Genomic DNA, 26,000 nt, shown 5'->3' with positions numbered 1-26,000 from the left:
TGTCTACCACAACAGATATTCTAGTGATGCTAAAATTCCACTTCTCACACTCAAGGCACTATCTAGATATGTGGGCTACTCTTTTATCCCTTACAATACACATAAGGTCATGCTTTATAGAGAAGTGTGCTGCTATTCATATCTTTGGATACGCTACATGATTTTGGCCTTCCAGAACCGAATAATTCCTCTGTAAAGCTAGCTATGCTCTAGGTGCTAGAGTAGAAAATGTAAGTCGCAAGATGTTTTTGTGCTATAGAGGAAAAATGCCTAGTGTGAAGAGGAAGAGTAAGTAGAGAAGAGATTCGAGAGCAATTAATTATCTCATTGTAGATATTTTTTATATCTTTGATGTACTGAAATGATACGATTAAGTATTAATGGCAAGTCTGTATTAAGCAAAAATGTCTACAACACTCTTCAAAATGTTATAAATTTCATATACAAAATTTTGTTACACTAAATCTAGATTCTTCCTTCTCGTCTTCTTGATGATCTCCCTACTGCACGACCTATTTATCTTGTGCTAGCTTTCCATTTCAATGATCTCCTAATTTTGGCTTGATTTCTGCTGCCTTAACTAAATCACTCCTACAGGCCTTTTTCATTGATAGTTTTTGTCCAAAAGTATATATGTAAAACCAATTGAACATTTCTTTGAGGTAATTTGTACGAGTCTTTCTTCCTCCATGTTGGGTGATTTTGAAATATACTCCTGTAGTTTGGTAGTGAGATTTTTCCATTCCTTGGGTGCTCCACATGTCAAGAGAACCATATTTATTCATGAAGTATGCACCATGAGCATACAAAATGTACTATAGATAAAAACAAGACATCACCCCATGTATCAACCATGGCTTTTGTAGAAATTTTAATCTCTTCTTGATATTTTTGGCACTCCTCTACAATTGTCCTACTTTGGTCATTAATTTAACCATCTTATTGAATTCTAACAAAACCTTCTAATGTAGAACTACAAGGCTTGTATTGGTGCAGTCAAACATTGTACATTTACACAAATCCTTTCGCAAGTCCCAGAATCTGAGTAATCAATAAGTGTATCTCCACCTGCATAAGAAATGCCATACTCAAGAGTTCCATGAAGATATGGAAGAACCCTCAAAGCTACCTCTACCAATGAGATCGACGAGGCTGTGAAGAGAATTGGCTAAGAATACTCATAGAATAGGAGATATCTTTAACCAAATAAAGTAGAGAACCAATAAGTTGGCGATACTCTATAGAATCAACCTCAGGGGAATCATCATCTTTGGATAATTTTGAATTAGGATCCATGGGACAAGTGAGTGATACACAATCATGCATGCCATATTTCTCAAAAAACCTTAAAGTATACTCCTTTTGACAAAGAAAGATGCCAGAAGCAAATTGCCACACTTCTAAACCAAGAAAATAGTGGAGTAGTCCAAGATCAGTCATGGCAAATGATGTTGTGAGTTGAGTTTGAACCCATTTGAGTGTGAACCCATTTGAGTAGGTCCAAATTAGAGCCAGTGAGTGTCAAATAATCCACATAAAGCATAAGAATGCATATATCATCATCCACAATATGCACATAAAGATTAGGATTTGCACGAGTCCTCTCAAAATGTAGAGAAAGGAGAAAACTGTCAATCTTCTGATACCAAGCTCGAGGAGCTTGCTTAAGACCATAAAGTGCTTTCTGTAATAAATACACATCATGTTCATGACCTTGTGCAATAAAACCTTTAGGTTGTGCCACATAAACTTCCTCCTCTAAATCTCCATTCAAGAAGGCAGATTTAACATCCATTTGATGTATAGGTTAGGCATAGTGAGAAGTAAGAGCGAACACAACACGAATAATAGAATTTTTGGCAGTAGGAGCAAAAGTTTCATCAAAGTCTTTACCTTATTTTTGAGCATAATCTTTAGCAACAAATCGTGCCTTGTACTTATCAGGAGTACCATCAAAATGAAACTTGACTTTGAAAATCCACTTAACACCAATGACCTTTTTATGTGAAGGTTGTGGAACTAACTGCCATGTGTTATTAGATTCAATAGAAGAAATCTTTGCTTGCATTGCTTCACATCAATGTGGTAAGGAAAGAGCTTCCTTAACCGTTCTAGGATCAAACACATCACCAATATGATACATCAAGGCAATATTTAGTGAAGGGCGTGTACGTAAGACACGTGTAGTAGATTGTTGAGCATCTGAAAGTGATATACCTGAATCCTGAAGTAGAGAGCAAACCCATTTTGGAGAACCAGAAGTCCGTGTAGAATCCAATGAAGTAGTAGGTGTCGCAACCAAAATGGATGGAGGGGATGAAGTAGGAACTGATGGTATAGATGAGGATGAGACTGTATAGGGAATGAGAGAGGCTCAAGCTCAAGAGATGGAAATGGATTTGAGAGAGACGTAGAAGGTGGTAACTCATTAAGACCAAAAACATGCTCATCAAAGATGGCATCACGGAACCCTTTGGAGTGAGAAGCATATCCTGTGAATATCATAGATTTGGACTTAGCGTCAAGAGTCCTCCTCTTAGAAGAAGGCACATGCACATGAGCAACACAACCAAAGACATATCCTGTGAATATCATAGGTTTGGACTTAGCATCAAGAGTCCTCTTAGAAGAAGGCACATGCACATGAGCAACACAACCAAAGACATATCCTCTTAGAATATCATAGGTTTGGACTTAGCATCAAGAGTCCTCCTCTTAGAAGAAGGCACATGCACATGAGCAACACAACCAAAGACATGAAAATGAGAAACAATAGGCTTGTGGCCTGTGAAAGCCTCCTCTAGAGTCATGCCGTCCACCACTGCTTTCGTAAGAGAGCGATTGAGAAGATAAACTGAAGTAGCTATAGCCTCACCCCAGAAGGAGGAAGGTAGCTTTGCATGATGTAAGAGGGAGTGGACCATTTCCATCACCGTCCTATTCTTTCTTTCAACCACACCATTCAGCTGAGGAGTTTAGGGTATGGTGGTTTGTCGTTGTATGCCTTTTGAAGCTAGAAAATCCTCAAATGCTGTAAACTCACCTCCATTATCAGTCCTGAGAAAAGATACCTTTTGACTTGCTTGATTCTCCATTTGGGCAAACCAAACCTTGAAATGAGAAAGAGCATTAGACTTCTTAGGTAAGAAGTAAACCCATGATTTGCGAGAGAAGTCATCCACAAGAAGCATATAATACTTGGATCCACCAAGCGATTATACTTCCATAGGTCCTACAAGATTTGCATGAATAAGCTCAAGTATGCGTGTGGCCCTATGAGTAGCCTTCTCTGGAAAAGAAGCCCGATGTTGCTTTCCTTGAGCATAAGAAGAACAAATGTGATGGCGAGGTTTCTGAAGCTTTGGTAGACCTATAACCATGTCATGTGAGACAAGATGTTGCAAAGTGGCAAGAGGAACATGGCCAAAGTGGAAATTCCATATATCACTATCTTCATTAGAAACAAGTGCTTCAGCAGAAGCAAATAATTGATGAAGATGAGACTCATGTGGTGGCAATTGTGCTATAAAAGAGATTATATGATAAAGCACATCATTTTGATAACCATGTGCCACACAAGAAAGTGACTGTCTATCAATGATTTCAATCACTTCATCATCAAAGTAAACCCCAAGACCTTTAGAAGTAGCCTTAGAGATAGAAAATAAGTTGGCAGACAGCATAGGCACATGCAAAACATCATGCAAGATAGCACCTCCAAAAGAAACATCACCAATACGAATCACAGGGAGAGACAAAGCATCACCTATGTGTACTGATGAAGAGATAGACTTATGGTTTTCCAATAAGGAAGAACTATTCGTCATGTGAGAGGTAGCACCACTGTCGGCAATCCACTCATCCGCAGTATGCGTATCAAGATCTTTGATTACCACAAGTGATGTGTCACATGAAGAAGTAAAAGACATAGCAACATATGCAACCTTGGCGTTACCGTCTTCCTTCTTGTCTTTATCTTTATCTCGTGAGAAGATGTTGATGTAGAAGAACCCTTAGATTTGGATTCAAGTTTAGCTTTTACCTTCTTGGATGCCGCCTTCTTAGCAAAACAACGATCCTCCGTATGGCCACTACAACCACAGAAAGTGCACTCCTTGGAAGAATCCTTTGATTTGTCCTTGTCGCCTTTGGTTGAAGAATCTTTAGCATTGGAATTAGAGCCTTTGCGTTGATCATTTCCCTTGCCTTTGCCTTTGCCATTGTCTTGGCTTACAAAAGCCGAGTCCTTTTTGTTTTACTTGCGAGTAAGGCACTTATCATGAAGAAGACCCATAGTCTCTTCAAAGGAAGGGAAAGGAACTCAAAGAAAGATGTTATCTTTGAATGATTCAAAAGAAGAAGGCAATTTACCAAGTAGCTTGTGGACCGGATTGCTTACCAATGTACCAAACTCTTCAAGTTGCCACTTGATTTGATTGAATTCTCCAAGCTTCTCCACTATGTTGTTAGATTCAAAGATAGAAAGCTTATCCAAATCTTCTTCCAACTTAGCCATCTTAACCGTTGAAAGTCTTCCATATTGCATTTGTATAGCATGCCATAATTGTTGAGCCGTACTCCTTCTAGAAAGAAATTAAGACACAACCGATGCAGACATGCCATGCACAAGTAAAGCTTTGGCCCGTGCATCCATATAGGTTTGATATTGAGAAGGCACCATATAAGGAGAAGTGATTATAGACCACACCCCAGTGCTTTCCAAAAGAAGTTGCATAAACAAGGACCAAGTGTGGTAGTTGTTTGGGGTAAGCTTTTGTGAATCCGAAAGACTTGGAAGGCTCAAATATTGAGTGAATGGATTAAAGGGCTGATATGATTGAGTGGGGAGTGGAGTAGTAGTGGAAGTAGTAGAAGGAGGAATCATAGTAGATGAAGTTGCCATAAAAGGCATAGATGATGTAGGGGGATATACCATAAAGGGCATAGAAGTATGTGGATAGGAAGGCATAAAGGACAAAGAAGAAAGAGAGAAAGGATCCATAGAAGGTAATGGATATGAAGAAAAGGAGAAAGTAGAAGCACCTCTACCGAAGAAGGAATTACACCAACTTCCGTTGTAGTAGTTGTCGGTCCAACCGTTCATCATAGGAGATGTAGGATCCATAGTATCTTCAAGTTTACCTTTGTCTTTTGGAGTAGAGGACTTCCGAGATCCCATAGTGAGAGGAGGATGGGAAAACAGAAGGGAAGAAGTGTCGTACCTCAAAAAACGCAGCCAATAGATGGGCTGTCCACCAAGGAAGTATCTCTAAAATATGCACAAAGATAGTGTAAAAACGCAGCCACAAAATGCAGCCGATATATGAACCAATAGACTCAGTATAAACCACCAAAAGAGGGGTGAGAATGTAGCCTTAGGTAGAAGGAGTATGGAGGAGTTGATTGTCCAACAAAAACGCACACACAAAGTGTGTAGCAAAGTGGAATTTTCAGCCGGTAGAAAGGTGTAGAAAAGAGGATGAATATGTACCCCAAACATTATGAAGAGGGCTGAAGTTGATGATGAAAACGCAGCCAAGAAATGGCTACAAATCTCTCCACAAGAAGCCTCCAAAAAAAAAAAGCTACCGCATGTAGGGAAAACTAGTTGGCAATGTTTTCACCGCAAGTAGAGTTGTAGAACTCGGATTGAAGTGCTTTAAAAATACACTTGTAGAGAATGGTAAGGGGATGGTTTGTAGCCTTTTGCATCATTAAATGAGTGCAAGGATGATGAGTAAGGGCTTCTGCAAAAAATGCAAGCAGAAATTTTGCATGTAGGCAGGCAGGCAGTCTGTGAAGAATAACTCATAAACGGTAGGAATTTGCAAAAACTTTCTTCTGCTAAGTTGTAGACCATGATGATTCTAGTCGGTCTAGCGGGCACAATCCTCAAAAACGCATTTGTTTAGCAGAAAATCAAAAAATGAAAAAACACCATTGAAAGCGGGGTTGTTGAAGAGGACTAGAGGTAGAGAGGATGAAGGATAAGGAGGCTCTATGTGCGCCACGACCTTGCTCTGATACCATGTGAGGAAGAAGAGATGAGAGAAGAGACAATGTACTCAAGAACTCATCAATGAACCACTAGCCAACTTGATTAGAAATGAACTACAATGCCTCATATATATAGGCACAAGATGAACGGATCTCTAGAAAAGTTTCTCCACCGAAAAATGTCTAAATAGGAAAAAATGAAAATGAATTCTATAAATCCCAAAAATGCCTAGAGGCTAAAGAGTGTGCCACTAGCGTGACACCATCTTTAGATGACACCTATCCAACACCTCCTCTTCAGGTCCAGATGGGAGGACCAATGCTAACGTGCTGAAGAAGATAATCCAAGGTAGGTCGAGGAAGAGGCTTAGTAAACAAATCAGCAATATTATCTTTGGTAGGACAATACTCAAGCTGAATGCAACCTTCAGAAATCCAATCACGAACAAAATAAAAATGAACATCAATGTGTTTGGATCGTCCTCGAATAACTGGATTTTTGACTAAAGCAATAGCACTCTGTGAATCTGAGTAGATGAGTGTCGGAGTAGATGAACATCAAAGGTGATTCAGAATTCGTTAAAGCCAAAGTGCTTCAGAAGTGGCATCAAGATATGACTTGTACTCTACTTCTGTCCATGAAGAAAGAGTAATTCGCTACTTTTGACATTTCCAAGAAACAAGTCCTTTACCAAGCATAAAATAATAGCCTGACATGGAATGCTTAGTATCAATACACCCTCCCAATTAGAATCCGAGTAATCAATAAGTGTATCTCCACCGGCATAAGAAATGCCATACTCAAGAGTTCCATGAAGATATGGAAGAACCCTCAAAGCTACCTCTACCAATGAGATCGACGAGGCTCTGAAGAGAATTGGCTAAGAATACTCATAGCATAGGAGAGATCTTTAACCAAATAAAGTAGAGAACCAATAAGTTGGCGATACTCTATAGAATCAACCTCAGGGGAATCATCATCTTTGGATAATTTTGAATTAGGATCCATGGGACAAGTGAGTGATGCACAATCATTCATGCCATATATCTCAAGAAACCTTAAAGTATACTTCTTTTAACAAAGAAAGATGCCAGAAGCAAATTGCCACACTTCTAAACCAAGAAAATAGTGGAGTAGTCCAAGATTAGTCATGGCAAATGATGTTGTGAGTTGAGTTTGAACCCATTTGAGTAGGTCCAAATTAGAGCCAGTGGAGTGTCAAATCATCCACATAAAGCACAAGAATGCATATATCATCATCCACAATATGCACATAAAGATTAGGATCTGCAGGAGTCCTCTCAATATGTAGAGAAAGGAGAAAACTGTCAATCTTCTGATACCAAGCTCGAGGAGCTTCCTTAAGACCATAAAGCACTTTCAGTCGAGCTTAATCAATGAGTCTCTCCACTTAACAATCTTCAGATCCGTATATTTTGGACAAAAAGCACTAGAAGCTTTTATTATAGTTACATCATATGCTTCAGATAATTGTGAGTTTAGACCCCCACTTTGAAGCACAAATCCATTTTCTGGAAGCATTTGTATCTCATGTGGCTTGCAAACGTGTCACTTCATCCATTGACCAAGTGCGAGGCTAAGTGTGCGAATCACGTGGTTTTTGTCAATATCCTAAGAGTGCATGGAAATTTCATCAAAACCTTCTAAACTCTAGTATTCCATAGCCATTATCTTACACAAAATTATTTAGCATCTTTCCAAATTTTAATTTATGCATACCTATCATCATGTTTGAGCTCACACATAGCTATAGTTGAAAGCTGATGGGGACATAAGGGTCATAGACATGAATGGAATTTTTTGGCCAACCAGGGACATTGTGGACAGGGTAGAAATGAACCCATATATCTTACATTTTTCCTCCTCTTTATCTCATCCTATTAACCAAGTCTAGTCCACTTCCACGACCTTTAATGGATGTTTTAAATACATGGGGTTGGTTTTGTTCACTTAACTACCTAGGAAAAACCACAATATGGATAAATATATATCTGTATCTATTCTTGAGATCAAGAACAACTTTAAGACCCTTTGATGTAATGCTTTTGGCTCTTTTGGCATTTTCCAAACATCGTTCAATCCTCCTCTTATTTGAAAGTGGAGTGACATACTCAAGAATCTCTACAAATTCATCTTCACACTGATCTCTGAGCTGCCAGGTTTCTTCTCCTCCATAAACATGTGGAGATTGACATCTTGAGCCATAACTATCTCCAATTCATTTGTAATAGCAAAAGGGTTCAACGTAGAACAAGACAATAATTTTTTTCAAATTTTTGTTCAATAGACCTGCATAACCTAGGCTCCTCATAAGGGTGATTATCATTACCAAGATGTATATCACATTATGTAGTATTGTCCTAGTATCCCTAGGAAGATAATAACAAATAACGGGAGGGCATGTTGAGACACACTCAAGAATTTGCACACAATGCTTGCAAAGCAATGTTATTGAACTTAGGACCAGCCAACCAAATAGGACAACTCTATTTTAATTTTCCTTTCCACTATGTTTCGTTTTTATAGTGTAACCTAGACTAGTAAGGGCAATCAATATTTATGGACTGCTACAAGTGGCCACCATAGACTTACATGTGGCATCAACCTCTTGCTTAAACCATGATCCAACAGTGGTAGAAACCACCAAACGCTCCAATAAGGTAGAAACTCTCTATTCACCCTTTCATGTCTTTTTAAATTTGTGATGTGATGTTGTGATGTGCAATGCTCCAGATGAACAAGTATGTTGAGAGTGATTTAATGTGCAGAGTAAATCCAAGAAGCAAGCAATGCATCACATGAATATGGACCACCAAATTTCCATCTTTCACTTAGAATTAACATGGAACTTATGATACCCATAAAGGGTTTTCGTGCCTTTTTCCAAATGTCCTCTCTCTCTCTCTTGTTCATGCACATCCCAAGACCCTCATGTTCCAAAATTAGATTAATCTAGTTGTTAGATTATTGTAATACCACTACAGGCATTACCATAGGAGGGGACGGCCTCTGGCTCACCACCCAGCCATAGAGGAAGAATGAGGATTGCCCCTCATCCCCCAGGCTATATAGTGTGTGGCCTGCCGTCCACACTAGCCTGGCCGCCCATGACTCCGCATGGGCGTCCTCTCCCACTGAACCCCGGATAGCCACGTCCTTGGCCATCCGATCTGCGCCGTCGGTCACAGGCATTACAGCCTACATGACATTACCCCCCCTTAAGAAGAGTTTTCGTCCTAAAAAACAAACTGGGGAAACCTCTTGGAAATTGCACTACGGTGTTCACAGGTAGATACCTCCTCACATGCATCCCAAATCCCTAGTGAGAATTTTTTGTCCAACACACACTCTTACAAAACTTTAGACATGTGTATACAAATCTCAAATTCCCAATTTTAAGGCCTCAAATTCCCAAGTGTAAGGAGTTTTGAGTGTACAAAATTTGAATGCAAAGACACATGCAAGTGTAAGATTGTGTAGGTCCTCGGCGGGTGTCAGTGGACTAGGGGAGGTGTTGAACCTAACGCTTTGAACTAGCCTCCATGCGTGCAATCTAGTAATCTCAACAATCTTTTAAAAAAATATTATATTTTGAAGTTTTGGACCCTGGGAGCCAAGATAAAAGGAAAACCCCCAAAAGGAGGGGGGCTATGCTGCTTTTTGACATGCGTCATGCTTGTTTTTTGGCATTTTGGTTATAAAATACATTTACTTATTTTGCATGACTATCCAAAAATAAAGTAAATTGTGAAAGAACGAACAATAGTTCTATTGAACCCTTTACTTTACAGGGTGACCTAACTCGTCACCAATCATCAGAAATCATCCTTGGGGTGGCTCTTATTTATCCACAACACACATGCAAAAATTAATCCTCTTTGTCCTCTATCTCTCTCTCTTTGCAACCTACAAAGACAATGGTGACCCTAATCATCACCCATAAAAAAATATCTTTACGGGTGGTTGTTATGTATCCATAGCACACGTACAGTAATTAATCCATAAGAAAGGTGCCAATCAGGGGGGATATGCTACAGAAATGATATTCAAATGTGTGCACTTTTGTTGGTGTGTATACTATACTAATAAGATAAATAATATTATGTATATTGAGGCAGTACTCCGGGCTTACAACCACGGATTAGGTGATTCGGACCCCTGATGATAAGATGTTAATACATACCTGCGTATCCTGATGCTGCTTAACTATTGGTGGGCAGGTCTAAACTTCGAATGATGCCACAACCAAATACCCCAAATTTGGCCCTAGGTCTAAAAGTTCGTATCTGTAAAGCAGAAAGCTTTTTGTAAAATCTAGTGATAAAGTTGTATATATTAATATATTAATAAATTATTGTTCGCAAAAAAGTCACTTAGAGTTACTTTTCAAAAGTCACTTGTGAAAAATACATTAGTAAATCATATTATCAATGCACATCCTTTGTGGCTTATGCTCCCATAACACCACCTCTTTTTATACGTGTATTTTATATTTTGACAGATATTCATACCCGTGCCCTTTCAAATCGTGTCTCAATATTTGCGAAGATTGTGTGGACAGCAGTAGTATGTATCCCATACCTTCCCACGGGACTAAATGACACATTATGAAAATCAGGAGGGATCTAAGGATAAAAAGAGGCATCACAATCTTGCCTAATCTAGACCGTCAGATTCCTATCGGACAAGTGAACTAGGCGTGAACTAGGGGTGACCTCAGGGTATACCATGGGGATTTCGGGACTTAGAAAATTTTGGAGGGGTTGAACTCAATGCAAAAGAGGATTCGAACTTGGAACCATCCGCTCAAGCTTTCAACATCTAACCACTATGCTATACTTTCTAGCAGGTTGTTGTGGAGAGTGTTTTAAATTTAAATCTTGATATTTTGATCCTTAGTTCACTTTGTGAGTGGAAAATATTTCCCTAGTTCAATTTCTTGTCGGAAGAGGTCTCCGTAGTTCACCTCGCGAGTTTACCCGCAGTTCACTCATAGTTCACTTGAGAATCCAACTATGTTGATCAAATCCCGAGCACGACACCTCTTTCCAACCATAAATCCCTCCTGACTCATGATGTGTCACTTAGTCATGATGCATGCCTTCTTGGTGCCCTCCAACAGCACATAGCACATCAGAGAGCAAGCTATCGCGTTAGATTAATAGACGATGTGGATTGAATGAAGGCTCACTCCTTTATGATACATATTAAGATTTTATCTTGTCGGGGACTATATGAAAAATCTTGTCGGGGATTATTTCGAATAAGATATATAAACTACTGTGTAAGATCATATGCGTTCATTGGCGAGGCCTCTTTTAGTGCACAAGCTGCAAGAGGACATACATTGTGAGCAGAATGGACAAAGATCACGGCACCAACAGAATGAACAACGATAACGGCAGCAAGAGAGAGGAGTCGCGTTATGGGCTGCAAGGATGGGATATTCCTGCAATCGGAATGGATGGAGCGCGCATCGTCTCTTCTTGCCTGCACCAACGCAAACAGAGGCACGGCAGTTAGAACAGCAACCAGCTGCGTCGCCGTCGTCGACTTATTCTTCTACCCCATGCATGGATTGGTTGCAGCGCAACCACCACACTCTCCCAGCCTGGTCTCTTTTCTCCGACGCACTTCATCAACCTGCGCAAGTCCTTGACCCACCTCATAACGTGTCGCCACAGGTAAACGCTTGCCTCTCTTCAATGCGCACCTTTCTAGAGTTGGATTCATTGCATTTCTAGTGTTGCTCGGGTTTCGGCCGCCGTGCCCAAGGGAAATTTAATTACAGTACACCTGAATTTACTACGCTAATTCACTTTCTTTTTTCAAAGCGGGATGTAACCGAGCTGCTCCAAGCTAAAGAGACAACCCTAGAGTGTAAGGACTCGAACCCACAACCTCTTGGATAGGGTGGATTGAGATCAGGCGCCCGATGTTGATTGTTTATTCATTTTTGTGGCCACGAGGCCAAACTTTTCGCCCTTGGAAATGTAGTATTTTTTTTCCCTACTTTCAATCCTCATGTTTTTGTTCCTACCTTCAATCCTCATGTTTTTTTCAAAATAATTGAAGTTTCCCTTTTCTTTGGAGAAATCCTTGCTCTCTAGTTATCAAAGTGGAAAAAATTGAAGCATTGAAACCTCCTATGCCTTTTCGGAGATTTGAAAACGGATATAGGAGTTGATTTTGATAAGGTCAAGGGTGACATGGTACTTAATCATGACTTTGCACTCTTATATTCATACACACAAAATCTTAAATCTTAAGTTAAAGCAAGTGCATATTCTCGGAGTAACATTGTGCACATTAGTTTCCTTTTTTTTAAAAGAAATTACATACCATGTGCATTGAAGTGGGAATCAAACAAATATTTATTTAATGTAATTATTTATGTAAATATATAGGGAGAGGTTTTAAATTCAAAATACAAATATGTATACTTACAAAAGAAGAGTGAATACTTGTGCCAAAAATTATCAAAATTAAGAAATATTGAAATGCATGCATGCACATGCGTTATGGGTTTTTGTAGTGCAATCGCCCTTCCTTGTATAGGAGAGCACGGTTCAAGTGAAGTTCCATTATATATTCCAATGGTAGAGCATAAATGCACATGAAATCCACAAATACTAGAAAGAGAGAACCATATGGAAGCATAACCCTATTTTTTTCTCTTACAGAATAACCTTGTATATTAATAAGTTGCTTGCTCACACACATGAATACCCTACATTCGAATAAAAATTTTCACACAACCATTACCTCCCATCAGAATGTGATACCCATTTGAACTCTCCAGTGGAATGATGTGGCCAGTTCTAAATGGGGTTGGATTGGTTCATTGTAGTATGAAGGGGAAGAAAAAGGTTTTGAAAATAACGGGCATGATGTGGCTACTCCTAAAAGGAGTGGTACTGGTTTCATTAGTAAAAATAAGGGCTTTTGGACAATAAGGCCCACGATGTGGCGACATGGCTTCTCTTAAAGGGAGTGGGATTGGTCCTCGTAGTAACAACAAAAGAGAATGAAAACATTATGGAAAATATAGATATGTCTATCCAAAAATTCAACCTTTAAGCTGAAAGGGAATAGGCTATGTGTAATGCTATGACATAATAAAATGTAGTTTAAGGGGTGTAAATGTCTACATAACAAAAGGTATGTGTGAGTTTTTATAAATTAAATAATTTGGGCTTAAATAATAAGTGTAACTGTCTTTTAGTTAATGGAGAAAAAGGTGGGCAAGACTATTTTCAAATTTGGTGCCAAGACGATATTACATAAAATACAATCTTCATAAGAGTCAGCCTTACTTGGTGTGAAGGAACTCACATGGTAGCTAGAATTCACCGAAACAAAACTCTAACTAGAGATGAGTTTGAAAGACATGCTTGTGGAGGAATATTTTATGGAAAAAACCAAGAAAGGAGGTGAGAGTTCCAAGGAAGAGAAACTTTGTAAAGAGAGTTCTAAAATTTATTGTTGGAGCTGTATATAGCTAGCCCTAACTCACTCTAGGTCTTGCCTATATATACGTGACTTGTGACTAATATGATTCATTCTTGTGGAGCGTATGTGATGTCTTTTGTCTCGTTTCCCTCCCTCTCTCAACATGGTATCAGAGTGATTCTAATCATAAGGGAAGCATCTACGTCTTCTTGTTCAATTTATGATTATGATTTCATGTCTTACAAGATTGATCTTTGGTAACAATTTTGTGTAGGGTTGATTGGTTCTTTGATTATATGTTGCCTACATGATTTTATAGCTCCACTTGTTGTTATTAGAATTGTTTCTTAATCACGTCTTTAAAACCAAAACCAAAACGTAGATGGTACAGTGCTAGTGAATCCTATCAAAACGGTTTGTCAATCAGAGTTCTGAGTCAAAAGTTAAAACAGTTCAGGCACATTGCATCTAAAATAGTAAAACAGATTCTTTTTAAGATCAAACAGGTAGTTATCTCTGAGTCGTAAGCAAGATTCGATCGTCAAAGCTTTCCGTGAGTGAAAGCTTCAGACAGATGCTTGTTGTACAAGCTACAATTAGATACAAAACTTTAATTCTGGTGCTTCTGGCAACATGACATATCAATTGCAATGGCTACATAATTAGCATCTAATTCCTATCAAGAAAGTGGTTTACCTTGCTAGTACAACTTGCCAAGTAATGGGTATTGGCGACTTGTATTTGGGAACTTCTTCCTCAACCAAAATACTGTGAGGAATTTTATATGTTTCTGATTTACAAAGAAACTTACTTTCTATTGCGTGGCTTATGAATCTTGGTTTATTTGTTGGATTTGATAATACATAGTGTCGCATCGAAAAGGATGGCACCACTATTGCGGTTGCTCCTCGTCGACATGGTAATCTCTTTGAACTTTCATTGAATGAGGACGTTACAAATGTTGTTAGAGCTCTAGGAGATCTGGATTGTAAGCTATGGCATCATCGGTTTGCTCACTCAAATTTCTCAAAGCATCTTGATATTCATCATCTCATGATCTTGTGAGAGGTATGGACCTCAAATCTCACCCCCATATGGGGATATCTAAATATTGTTCTCTAGGCAAACATCATCGTAAGCCATTTCCAATGTCTACAAATATTCATTCAAATAATATTTTGGATCTCATTCATATTGATATTTGTGGACCCTTTCCTCCATCCAAGTCTTGTTACCATTATTTCATTACTTTTATTCATGACTATTCACAGTATACAAATAACTTTTTTCTACGACATAAATAAGAAGCATTGGACACATTTAAGAGGTACCAAATATATGTGGAGAATCACACTAGTCGAAGAGTCAAAATTCTTCGAAGTGATAATGGTGGTGAATATATTTCAAACTTATTTCATGATCATTGCATCAATCACGACATCCACCATGAGTATACCATTCCATATTCTTCCCAACAGAATGGAGTTGTAGAGTAAAAGAATTGTACAATTTTGAATGCATGCTTATTCATTGTGAATTATCTCGCTCTTTTTGGGCAGAGGCAGTATTGATAGCCATTTTTGTTCAAAATCATCTTCCAACTACTGCACCTTCTAGTAAGATTCCAATCACAGCTGGGAAAGGCCTAACTCCTTCTGTTGCACCTTTCAAAGTCTTTGGGGGTTGCTTATATTCATGTCCTAAAACAGACACGACACAAGCTAGAACATTCAGGTATGAAGGTTATTTTTATTGGTTATTCTGACAATTCAAAGGGTTACAAGTTTTACGATCCAAGTTCTCAAAAGGCAATTGTTAGTCGAGATGCTATATTCAATGTGCAATTCATGGGAGGTTCGTGCTCCATAGATGCTGCTGATGATACAAAAATATTACTCACTTCATTTCCTTTTCTACTTTTTGACAATGATTTGCATGATGACAACACTCTTTTAATAGATATTGGAGACAAGTCTATTGATGTGCATCCTACGGTTTCAAACGAAACTGCTAGAGATCTTGATATCTTTCAAGCAACAAGTAAAAAAGGTTTTATCCTCAGCCTTTGATAAGGTGGATCTTGGAGACATCCATTCATGCCTTGGTATTCAAGTTCAGAGGTATCGTCATAATGGTATTTTGCTTCTTTGTCAAACAAAGTTTATCCAAGTTATTGTTCAAAAGTTTGGATTGGCTACTGCACATTCGGCAAACACTCCTTGTCTTGCAAGCTTCACTAGGAGTACTTCTGCAAATATTGAGGCTGAATCATTAGCTTTTAATCAACCCTATGCTAATCTTGTTGGTTGTCTTCAATTTGTAGGCATGAGCACTCGTCCTCATATTCCGTTTGTTGAAAGCAAATCTGGACAATACTTGTCCTCTCCATCTACAAGAGATTGGTCTCAAGCTAAACATGTTTTGAAGTACTTGAAGGGCACTGCAGATTTCGGACTTATATATCGCCGTCAAGAAGACATATCTTCATCAACTTCTCTTAATCTTTTGGGTTATTCAGATGCTGATTGGGCAAGCTCTAGCTTTTCCATGTGATCTAGTAGTGGTAATTGCTTCTTTATCAATGGATGTGTTTGATATCTTTGGCTAGCAAGAAAAAACGTTGTATTACAGTTTCTACTACAAAGTCTGAATATGTAGCTTCATCTTTAGTAGCTCATGAATTGGTTTGGCTTCTTTAAGTGCTTGCTAATATTGATCATTCTCCTTCCTCAGGCAGCACTCCTCTTAGATGTGACAACCAAAGTGCTATTAGTCTAGCCAAGGACTACGTGCAACATAGCAAGTCCAAGCATACTCTAGTTCATTATCACTATGTTTGACATGAAGTAAGGAAAGGAGAAATAATGGTAGAACATTGTCCAACTGATCAAATGATTGCAGACATTCTCTCACCAAAGGACTCCATGAAGCTCGGTTTACACTTTTGCGATCAGAACTTGGAGTTGCGGCAGCCTTTCTTTTTAGAGATTAGTACATCTCACGTCATGTCAATTTTGTCTAGACTTGTACATAGCCTATAGACTTTATGACACTTCACACATTACTTCACATCATGCACATTTATTCTTTATACTTTGTATATAGAAGCACATTATACATGGACTTTAAGGTGGCATTGTACATTTATATGTAGGAGCTTGGGTTTTTCCCTTGTGCTCCCAAGGGTTTTTTTACTCGCAACTGGAGACCTTTATTTGAGTGGGTGTGTTGGAGCTATATATAGCTAGCTCTAACTCACTCTAGATCTTGTATATATATATTTGACTTGTGACTAATATGATTCATTCTTGTGGAGCGTATGTGGTGTCTCTTGTCTCGTCTCTTTCCCTCTCTCAACATGCTCTCTCAACATGATGTGCCTCTGGATGGGAAAAAAAGCATTGGTTTTTATGATCTAAGTACAAGTTTCTTACTTGATCTCACCAAGTGACTCACAGGTTTGGTCAGATTAGTTTGGTCAGTAGTAATGACCCTGACTACGTTAAAAGTACAATTATCCTAGAGGAATCGCCCGTGCTCTCTGATAGGGGGAAGTTTTTCCGGGTTCAGTTTTTGAAGAACCAAGGGATTGGTCTCTTGTCCGGATTTCCATGGGCAAGGCCCCGAGTGAGGGATCCTACCCTACGCAAGAAGTGCTACTTTCGCTGCTAGCACCCCTGAATCCGTTGCACAGAGGGGGCAGGGACCTTTCAACTCACATATATTCTACATCATCATCTATCATAATGATCATCTACTACTATGGGAAGCATCTAGATAGGAAAGAAGAGGAGAGATAGAGAGGGATAGGGAGAGGACAAGGACGAGAGAGATAGAGAGCCTACTCAACTAACCTTATTAGACCTATATGCTAGTTTAAGTAAGGACTTGCCAAACTCTTGGTATCGTTTGACATGCTACATGGTGATCTGACTTCATCTCTTCTAACGTGCATAAAGACATTGGGATGCTTTGGTCCAACCATGCTATGATCCTTGTGTGGGATTTTCCTTTTAAAATTATTTTCCATTGAGAAAATGGGAGGAGATTAAGACAAACTTTATGGGGGGATTAGGAGAGACCAAGCGAGTGTATATGAGATATCAAGAGAGTTTATAGGAGAAATCAAGAGAAATGTTAGGGACAAGATTAAGGAAAATGATATGAGGATTAACAAAGATCAAGATAGTTTATGTACGAGATCAAGAGATTATGAGGATATGAAAATGTGGGCTTCTTTAAGTAGGAGCATGAACTATGACTCCTTTATCGTTTTTTAATTTAAAACAAGGGCATGCACTTTATAGATGATGTCGTCAACTATGTAAGTATGTAATTGGTAATTTGGATTTTCTAAGCATATACCTTATGATTTTCTAGCATAAAACTTAAGGTGCTATTTATGCAAATATTTTGGGAAGCACCATGCAATGATGCAGAACACGGAAAAGGCATTGGGGATGGTGTAGCGAGGGGGAAAACCATTCTTTGAGCGAGTTTTTTTGACAAAAGGGAAGAGCTAAGTGAAACCCGCCAGACAATCTATTAAAAAATAAGGAAATAGGTGCACTTTTTAAACATGCACATACAAGCATAAAACTATAGTTAACATATAAAGTAGAGCATGTAATCGAAGAAATGACACCAACCATCACCCAAATAAAAAATGGTTTCCTTGGCTAAAGTAAATCTAAGTTTGGGTGCTAATCCAAGCTAAATTCTCATATGGAAAGGATACAAGAATACCTCTAATGTTGAGCTCACCACAAGAAACTTCAAAACAACCCAACCATAACAAAACGTTCCACCATATGTCAAGGTGTTATATTTTAGCCAAAAAAAAGTTGCATTATATTTGAAGGTTCTATCTTTAAAAGTTTCACTATATTTTCAGAGAACATGTTCTATCATATGTAGGAACCACATTGCATCTTCTTCCACACTAGGAGCCTGAAACCACTCCACCTTGGTGACTGTTGTGCCTAGTGTATGAACTTATGGGCCAATGAATCCATGCCTAGAATCCAAAAGTACATGAAGTATAAGTGCTTGAATGGCATGTATGCCAAGCACTTGGTCTCTTATTTTTGAAATCCTTGCCATGTGCATGACAAAAGTTCTACTATTGACATAGAGTAGGTCACACCATTTGCTCTGGACCCTTTAGTAGTGATGTAAATGATGTGGGATTCATGGCATAAAATATTGGCCTCATGAAAAACCTTTTTATCCAAGGTCCTTACCTTTTGTATGTTCTCATGGAATTCTTCATTCAGTGAGGCTTAATCAATCACTTAACAATCTTCAGATCCCTATATTTTGGACAAAAAGCACTAGGAGCTTTTATTATAGTTACATCATATGCTTCAGATAATCATGAATGTAGACCCCCACTTTGAAGCACAAATCCATTTTCTGGAAGCATTTGTATCTCATGTGGCTTGCAAATGTGTCACCTCATCCATTGACCACACCCCAACCCCAAGTGTGCCAATCACGTGGTTTTTGTCAATATCCTAAGAGTGCATGGAAATCTCATCAAAACCTTCCAAATTCTAGTATTCCATAGCCATTATCTTACACAAAATTATTTAGCATCTTTCCAAATTTTAATTTATGCATACCTATCATCATATTTGAACTCATACGTAGCTCTAGTTGAAAGCTGATGGGGACATAAGGGTCCTAGACATGAGCAGAATTTATTGGCCAACCAGGGACATTGTGGACATGGTACAAATGAACCCATATATCTTACATTTTTCCTCCTCTTTATCTCATCCTATTAATCAAGTCTAGTCGACTTCCACGACCTTTAATGGATGTTTTAAATACATGGGATTGGTTTTGTTCACTTAACTACCTAGGAAAAGGCACAATATGGATAAATATATATCTGTATCTATTCTTGAGATCAAGAACCACTTTAAGACCCTTTGATGTAATGCTTTTGGCTCTTTTGGCATTTTCCAAACATCATTCATTAATCCGCCTCTTATTTGAAAGTGGAGTGACATACTCAAGAATCTCTACAAATTCATCTTCACTGCTCTCCAAGCTGCCAGGTTTCTTCTCCTCCATAAACATGTGGAGATTGACATCTTGAGCCATAACTATCTCCAATTCATTTGTAGTAGCAAAAGGGTTCAACGCAGAACAAGACAATAATTTTTTTCAAATTTTTGTTCAATAGACCTGCATAACCCCTCCTCATAAGGGTGATTATAATTACCAAGATGTATATCACATTATGTAGTATTGTCCTAGTATCCCTAGGAAGATAATAATAAATAACGGGAGGGCATGTTGAGATACACTCAAGAATTTGCGCACAATGCTTGCAAAGCAATGTTATCGAACTTAGGACTAGCGAACCAAATAGGACAACTCTATTTTAATTTTCCTTTCCACTATGTTTCATTTTGATAGTGCAACCTAGACTAGTAAGGGCAATCAATATTTATGGACTGCAAGTGGCCACCATAGACTCTTACATGTGGCATCAACCTCTTGCTTAAACCATGATCCAACGGCGGTGGTAGAAAACACCAAACACTCCAATAAGGTAGAAACTCTCTATTCACCCTTTCATGTCTTTTTAAATTTGTGATGTGATGTTGTGATGTGCAATGCTCCAGATGAACAAGTATGTTGAGAGTGATTTAATGTGCATAGTAAATCCAAGAAGCAAGCAGTGCAGCACATGAATGTGGACCACCAAATTTCCATCTTTCACTAAGAATTAACATGGAACTTATGATACCCATAAAGGGTTTTCGTGCCTTTTTCCAAATGTCCTCTCTCTCTCTCTCTTGTTCATGCACATCCCAAGACCCTCATGTTCCAAAATTAGATTAATCTAGTGTTACCATTTTTTCATAGTTTTCAACACCCATATATTTCTCTCTCACACACACCCCAAGACCCACACTCACACATTAAACTAGTCTCTCACTCCTTCACACACATTCCAAGCTCCTAGTAAGAAATGTTTGTCCAAAACACACTCTTACGCAATTTTCAGCCATGTGTATACATACCTCAAATTCTCAAGTGTAAGGGGTTTTGAGTGTACAGATTTTGAATGCAAAGACATATTTAAGTGCAAGATTGTGTAGGTCCTCATGTGTTAGTGGATTGGGGATGTGGTGAACCTAAGGCTTTGAACTAGCCGCTGTGTCTCGTGTGAAACGTACCCATATTATGTTCTATGATCTAACACAAAATTTCTCAAATCTTACAAAACTTCACTCATACTTCAGAAAACAAATAGATGTTCAATAAATCCTATTCATTTACAAATCCAAAGTAACAATAATATTTGTCAATACAAAAATCTAAAAATCATAGAGAGAATCACCAACAAAAGATCTAGCCAATAGGGTCTTTCTCCGATGCCCGTCCACCTAACCACCACTCTGGACGTCCCTGCGGCTATCCTAGGTATGCATCTAGTAAATCTCGTGCACTGTGGGTTCTACCAAATGGCTCCTAGAGGGCATAAATCACAATCTTTGGCCGGTGTTCCTTGTCTAAGGACGGCCGCCCTAAATCTCAAAATCTCTCTCTCTCTCTCTCTCTCTCTCTCTCTCTCTCTCTCTCTCTCTCTATCTTGTACAGAAAATCCTCAAGGCTCTGGAAGAAACCCAAAAAAAAAACTCCCCACCCATGAGAATTAGTAGATTATCATGCATGAAATTGTCAAAGGTAGAAAATATCTTCTCAAAACATGCATTCGAACCAAATTATCATCCGACACTTGAAAAAGTGGTGTCAGATTCGTTTCGCGAATACCGGCCACCCCACGCGGAATCTCCTAATTATCTAAACACGGACTTTATTTTTCTTGTGATAAACTAACTTTCTTTAATTCGTCTCTCTGACAAATAAAGTTATCTACGCCCTCATGCGAGGCCATTACTAAAAATTAAGGGTCAATTTGGTGTTCGGGTCCCATAGTTCCTTTAGGCTAAAGCATTCACTATGACCCTCTTATACATTATCTTACATGGTTAAGTATAGAATAGAAATCACATACAAATGACACCACAAAACATGCACAAAAAGTCCCAAAATTGACCGAAAATCGACATATCTAAATTACTAAATTTGTGACCAAACTTAATCTTTTATGTCCTCTAAGTATTTCCTACTTTTCGACATTAAATATAGATGCTGAAAATCGCCGAATCAAATGGACCCAAAAATACGTACATATGAGTACGTTACATCGTGTGTTTTTGGGATGGGGAGGTGTTGAACCCAACGCTTTGCACTAGCTTGCATTCCTATAATCCATTCATCTCAGCAATCTTTTAAAATTTATTATATTTTAAAGTTTTGGACCTTGGGGGCCAAGACAAAAGGTAAACCCTTAAAAGGAGGGGGGCTAGGTTGCTTTTTAAGAAGCGTCATGCCTGTTTTGGGGCATTTTGGTTATAAAATACATTTACTTATTTTGCGTGTCTATCCAAAAATTAAGTAAATTGTGAAAAAACAAACAATAGCTCTATTGAACCCGTGATTTTAAAGGGTGACCTAACTCGTCACTCACCATAGCAAAAATCATCCTTGGGGTGGCTCTTATTTATCCACAACACAAATACAAAAATTAATCCTCTTTGTCCTCTCTCTCTCTCTCTCTCTCTCATGCATATGTGTTGTGGTCACATATTTGTGTTCACATGACTCCAAAGTAAGCAATGCATCAAAGAGACTATACCACCAAATTTTCATCTTTCACTGACTTAACATGGAAATTATGATACCCAGAAAGGGTTTTAGTGCATTTTTCCACATGTACTCTGTCTCTCTCTTCCACACACATTCCAATCCCCTCATGATCCAAACTATGATTAATATATTGTGCTAATGTTTTCATAGTTTTCAAAACCCCCATACTTTTCTCTCTCACACACACACCAAGTCCCCCACTCACACATTAAACTAGTCTCTCACTCTTTCACATGCATTCCAAATCCCTAGTGAGAATTTTTTGTCCAACACACACTCTTACAAAACTTTAGACATGTGTATACAAACCTCAAATTCCCAATTTTAAGGTGCTTGGAGTGTATGAAATTTTAACGCAAAGACACATGTAAGTGCCACATTGTGTAGCTCCTAGTGGTATGTGGGATGGGGTGGTGGTGAACTGAAGGCTTTAAACTAGCCTCTATGGCTCGTGTGTATGTGGGCTAGGGAGTTGTTGAATCCAAGGCTTGGAGATAGTCTCTATGCCTCAAGGCCATTTATCTTATTAATATTTTAAAATTTATTATATTTCAAATTTTTGGACCCTCAAAGCCGAGACAAAAGGACAACTCCGGAGAGAAAGAAGGGCTAGGTTGGTTTTTGATTGGCATCATGCTTGTTTTTGGGCATTTTGGTTATAAAATACATCCACTTATTTTGAGTGATTATACAACAAATAAAGGAAATTATACAAAAAACAAACAATATTTCTATTGAGCCCCTCATTTTAAAGGGTAACCTAACTCGTCACCCACCATCAGCAATAATCCTTGGGGTCATTTTGTTAATCCATAGCCCACATACAAAAATGAATTCTATCCATCTCTCTCTCTCTCTCTCTCTCTCTCTGTTTCTTTGCAACCTACAAAGACGAGTGTGACCTAACATCACCCATAAACAATCTCCCTTGGGGGTGGTTATTTATCCATATTGCACATACATAAATTCATCCTCTTCATCTCTCAGGCCTAGGGTGTTAAATTGAAAGAGAAAAAGAAACTCCCTTTTATAGAAAGAGACTGCAATATCAGTGGTTGAACTTGAGTGTTGAATTTTCAAGCAAATTAATTTTTTGCGAGCTCACCAATACTAGGTCACCTTCATGAATTTCAATGCCCCAATAATGCTGATTCACTCTTCTCCATTTTGAGTTTGCTCTCGATGAGGTTCTTTTTAGTAAGATCCATATTTTTCTTCCAACAAGTATTGACAAACTCATTGGCAATGGGGTCATTGTCTACCTCGATTTGCCTTCATGCTAGCATTGTTGGGGTCATGTTATCTTTACCGTTGAAGCTATTAGAGCACCCTTTGTTCAAGTTGATACAAAGAAATTTTTGTATAGGTGTGCAAAACAAAGGTGTATAGGTTGCATATGTATCGTGGTCACATAATGGTGTTCAGATCCAAGAAGCAAGCAATGCGTCATGTACATGTGCACCACCAAATTTCCATCTTTCACTAAAACTTAACATGGAGCTTATGATACCCATAAAGGGTTTTTCCTACCTTTTTCCAAATGTCCTCCCTCTCTCTTTCACGCACATCTCAAGAACCTCATGTTCCAAATTTAGATTAATCCAGTGTTACCATTTTTTCATAGTTTTCAACACTTGTATATTTCTCTCTCACACACACCCCAAGACCCACACTCACAAATCAAACTAGTCTCTTGCTCTTTCACACACATCCCAAGATCCTAATGAGAAATGTTTGTCCAACACACTCTCTTACAAAATTTCAGCCATGTGTGTATAGACCTCAAATTCCGAAGTGTAAGGAGTTTTGAGTGTACAAAATTTGAATGCAAAGACACATGTAAGTGTAAGATTGTGTAGGTCCTCAAGTGTCAGTGGACTAGGGGAGGTGTTGAACCTAACGCTTTGAACTAGCCTCCATGCCTGCAATCCAGTAATCTCAACAATCTTTTAAGAAATAATATATTTTGAAGTTTTGGACCCTGGGAGCCAAGACAAAAGGAAAACCCCCAAAAGGAGGGGGGCTATGCTGCTTTTTGACATGCGTCATACTTGTTTTTTGGCATTTTGGTTATAAAATACATTTACTTATTTTGCATGACTATCCAAATATAAAGTAAATTGTGAAAGAACGAACAACAGTTCTATTGAACCCTTTACTTTATAGGGCGACCTAACTCGTCACCCATCATCAGAAATCATCCTTGGGGTGGCTCTTATTTATCCACAACACACATGCAAAAATTAATCCTCTTTGTTCTCTGTCTCTCTTTCTGTTTGCAACCTACAAAGACAATGGTGACTCTAATCGTCACCCATAAAAAAAATATCTTTACAGGTGGTTGTTATTTATCCATAGCACACATATAGTAATTGATCCATAAGAAAGGTGACAATCAGGGGGTAGATGATATTCAAATGTGTGCACTTTTGTTGGTGTGTATACTATACTAATAAGATGAATAATATTATGTATATTGAGGCAGTACTCCAGGCTTACAACCACGGATTAGGTGATTCAAACCCTTGATGATAAGATGTTAATACATACCTGCATATCCTAATGCTGCTTGACTACTGGTGGGTAGGTCTAAACTTCGGATGATGTCACAACCAAATACCCCAAATTTGGTCCCAAGTCTAAAAGTTGGTATCTGTAAAGCAGAAAGCTTTTTGTAAAATCTAGTGACAAAGTTGTATATATTAATATATTAATAAATTATTGTTCGCAAAAAAGTCACTTAGAGTTACTTTTCAAAAGTCTTTTGTGAAAAATACATTAGTAAATCATATTGTTAGTGCACATCCGTTGTGGCTTATGCTCCCATAACACCACCTCTTTTATACATGTATTTTTTATTTTAACAGATATTCATACCCTAGCCCTTCCAAATCGTGTCTCAATATTTGCGAAGATTGTGTGGACAACAGTAGTATGCAGCCCATGCCTTCCCACGGGACTAAATGACACATTATGAAAATCAGGAGGGATCTAAGGATGAAAAGAGGCATCACGATCTTGCCTAATCTAGACCATCAAATTCCCATCGGACAAGTGAACTAGGCGTGAACTAGGGGTGACCTCAGGGTATACAATGGGGATTTTTGGGACTTAGAAAATTTTGGAGAGGTTGAGCTCAATGCAAAAGAGGATTCGGACTTGGAACCATCTGCTCAAGCTTTCAACATCTAACCACTATGCTATACTTTCTAGCAGGTTGTTGTGGAGAGTGTTTTAAATTTAAATCTTGATATTTTGGTCCTTAGTTCACTTTGTGAGTGGAAAATATTTCCCTGGTTCAATTTCTTGTCGGAAGAGGTCTCCGTAGTTCACCTCGCGAGTTTACCCGCAGTTCACTCGTAGTTCACTTGAGAATCTAACGATGTTGATCAAATCCCGAGCGCGACGCCTCTTTCCAACCATAAATCCCTCCTGACTCATGATGTGTCACTTAGTCATGATGCATGCCTTCTTGTTGCCCTCCAACAGCACATAGCACATCAGAGAGCAAGCTATCCCATTAGATTCAATAGACGATGTGGATTGAATGAAGGCTCACTCCTTTATGATACATATTAAGATTTTATCTTGTCGGGGACTATATGAAAAATCTTGTCGGGGACTATTTCGAATAAGATATATAAACTACTGTGTAAGATCATATGCGTTCATTGGCGAGGCCTCTTTTAGTGCACAAGCTGCAAGAGGACATACATTGTGAGCAGAATGGACAAAGATCACGGCACCAACAGAATGAACAACGATAACGGCAGCAAGAGAGAGGAGTCGCGTTATG

Source organism: Cibotium barometz, chromosome 42 (genome assembly GCF_041138505.1).
Source record: "Cibotium barometz isolate CiBa-2024 chromosome 42, ASM4113850v1, whole genome shotgun sequence".
NCBI lineage: Eukaryota > Viridiplantae > Streptophyta > Polypodiopsida > Cyatheales > Cibotiaceae > Cibotium > Cibotium barometz.
This window is presented reverse-complemented; position numbering follows the sequence as displayed.